This window comes from Empidonax traillii, unplaced genomic scaffold, assembly GCF_003031625.1.
Source record: "Empidonax traillii isolate 1590-97213 ecotype Southwest subspecies unplaced genomic scaffold, ASM303162v1 scaffold1393:size172035, whole genome shotgun sequence".
NCBI classification, from domain to species: Eukaryota; Metazoa; Chordata; class Aves; order Passeriformes; family Tyrannidae; genus Empidonax; species Empidonax traillii.
The window spans coordinates 25720-28684 of NW_020956586.1; positions in this window are offsets into that span (position 1 = coordinate 25720).

Genomic DNA, 2965 nt, shown 5'->3' on the forward strand with positions numbered 1-2965 from the left:
CTCTGCAACACCAGAAGAACCCGGCAGGGTCCTGGAAAACTGCTGAGGAGGGGGCTGAGATCCAGGACTGTCCCTGTCCTGGGCCCTTGCAGCCCCTCCAGCTCCATCCCACCTCCCCTGTGCCTGGTGGGTGCTGCAGGACCCCCCTCAACAGTCACTGAACAGCCCTTCCCATAAACAGGGCTGACAGAGACTCCTCCCTGCAAAACCCCCCAGTTCTGTGCAGGAACCCCCCCAGTTGCAGCCACCAGGTCCTCCCACAGCAGGACCACCTTCACCCTCCAGAAGCTCCTCTGCCCGAGCACCCAGAGGGTCATTGTTCACTCATTTTACTCTTCCTCAGTTCTGAGTAACTCTGTGATAAAGTTTTTGTATGCAGAGGAGTGCAGAGCTGCTCTGTGCTGGAACTCAGTGATCTTTCACGTCCCTTCCAACCCAAACCATTCCACGAGGCACAACATATTTATGGCCACAGTGTGAGGGCAGTTACAGAAGAGCGGGGGCACTGCATGAGAGAGGGGCAGGATCATCCTGAGGACACCAGGGCTCTAAACCCCCCAGTCACACAACTCCAGCAGCCTCTTACTGCTGGGTAAAGAAAACTGGGGACTTGGGCAAAACTGATTTCCGAGGTAACAGAGAGCAGGTACTGAACACACATAAATCAATCATTAGCTCTGTTGTCGTTGAAAGTTCTTCTGCAGCAATATTTTCTTCTTCTCCAACAGTTTAGTAATAATTCTGTGATCAGACCACTAAGATTTACGTGCCCATGAGCATTAAATTCTCACATGTGTTGCTGGTGGGTGTGATGGAAGGGGCCGTGGGAAGGCGGCTCTCCTGGGACGAGGCATTTCTTTGGCTGCAGCACAGAGGGAGCAGCTGCACAGCCCTGGAAAGCACAGTCCCAACAACAGGCTGTTTGTGCAGAGCAGCTTGGAGGACCCACACACAGGCCCACATCCCCCAAACCCCCTGTGCTGAGGGGCTGGGGTGCCCAGGAAGACAGAGCAGAGGCCCTACTGGAGAACGTGGGATTTTTGGGACGTGGGCAGGGGGAGAGCTGAAATGGGCTCTGAAAGAGCAAGTGGAGTCCTGTGACTACCCCTGGGCAGGGCAGGTCTTCCCCAGGGAGACAGAGTGGCAGGAGGATGGGACTCATTTCAGGGGAGCAGCCCCGTGGTCTCCAGTCCCATTCCAGGAGGGATTCCCCAGGCAATGAACCTCACTGACCCCCTGCCTGTACCCAGCTCTCTAGAGAACAGGCACTACTCAGGCACAGCTCAGAGCATCCCAGGACAGAGTCCAGGGCACCCACAACACCAGGCAGCAATGGAGCTGTGCAGGAGATGGCTCATTTTTTTCTAGGGGAAAACCTTTAATGTGAGGTGTTCACCTATTTTCCACACTCAAGGCCCTTCAGATATTCTACTACTGAGCCAAACTCAGTCTGTGTCAGATCCCCCCAGTGCCCAGGGCACTTGGAACAGGGGGCACTGCATTGCCCAGGGCTGGAATTGAGCCTCTTGTGCCCCGAGGAATCACTTCTGGGGATGGGGAAAGGCCCCTCTGGGTTACACGGATAAAACCACTGGATAAAAAACTCAGGTGGTGCTTGTGGGGAATGCAGAACAGCTGACAGGCACGCTGGCAGCGCCGTGGCATCCCTTGGCAGGTCATTTTTAGCCCTTGGAAAGCTGCCCCGCCAGTCCTCGCTCCAGGGAAGGGGACAGCCCTCGGGTGAAGCTGAGCTGGCAGCTCCCCACGGTGCCTGGCTCCGGAGAGCCACGGCAAACAAAGGGCTCAGTGAACAAAACCCACCTCGAGAATCCGAAAAATGCTCCGAACAGTTAATCCCGGGGGACCAAAGGGGAGGGGGGCCGGGTGGGACCAGAGGCACCTGACTGTACGGGACAGATAGAGGCCACAGCTCCAGAAACTGCCCTCTCCGGGCAAGGAGGGGATGGGCGCGTGGGGGGATGGCAGGGAGGAGATAAGAGCAGGGACGGGTGGGCCCTGGTGGGGCTGAGCCTGAGCTGGGTCCTGCTCAGCAGCCCCACGAGCAGGAGAAGCTGCTGCCGGGGCGGGGCACGGGGGTGGCACTGCCGGGACCCGCCCGCCCCACGGGCAGGGACACAGGGCACGGGCTGCAGGAGTGGGCACTCAGGGGACACTGCACCACACGCTCACCCCGGGCTGGAGCTGTTCCCCCACATCCCGCAGGGCTCCCGGCACAGCACACCTGCCTTTCTCCCGCCTTCGAGCCCCGAATCTGTCTTTCCAAAGCCATTTGCTCCGTGCACACCAGAGCAGCTCCAGGAGGGCGTTAAGGACAGCCCTGCAACTCCAGCGGGAGGTTAAGGACAGCCCTGCGGCTCCAGGAATTTAGGGACAGCCCTACCGCTCCCTCCCTGCGTTCACCTTTGCCCCAGCACACCGGGACCAGCCCCAACCCGCAGCACCCGCACACACCCCTTTGCCCAGCCCGGGCTGCACCAGAAGGAGGAGAAGGGGCTGCCCGGGGACAACCCGGCCCCGCCACCGACCAAACAAACCTCGGGGACGGGCTGAAGCCAGACCTGACCCTGCTCCCATTACAGCCGGACCCGGCGCTGCTCCAGCCCCCGAACGCCCCCCCGAACCGGGGGGGTTTGTTCAGTGCCAACAAGAGGCCGGAAGAAAATGTTTTTAGGACACAGAAGCGCACGTGGCCTCATCCTTTGCCACACAACTATTAAGCTAAATCCCAGGAATACGCAAACTCCCAAAACCGCCGGTGGGAGAAGGGACAGACTGGGGTGTTCTAGGAAAGCGACCCAACGGAGCTGTGGGTTAATTAACAGCCACTAACAAAGGTCAAGCTGTTGCAGCGTTAATTAAGAGTCAGCAGCAAAGGTCAAGACGAAACAGGGTTAATTAAGAATCACTAAAGAAGGTCAAGCCCTTCCAGCAGGTTTCCTGCAGC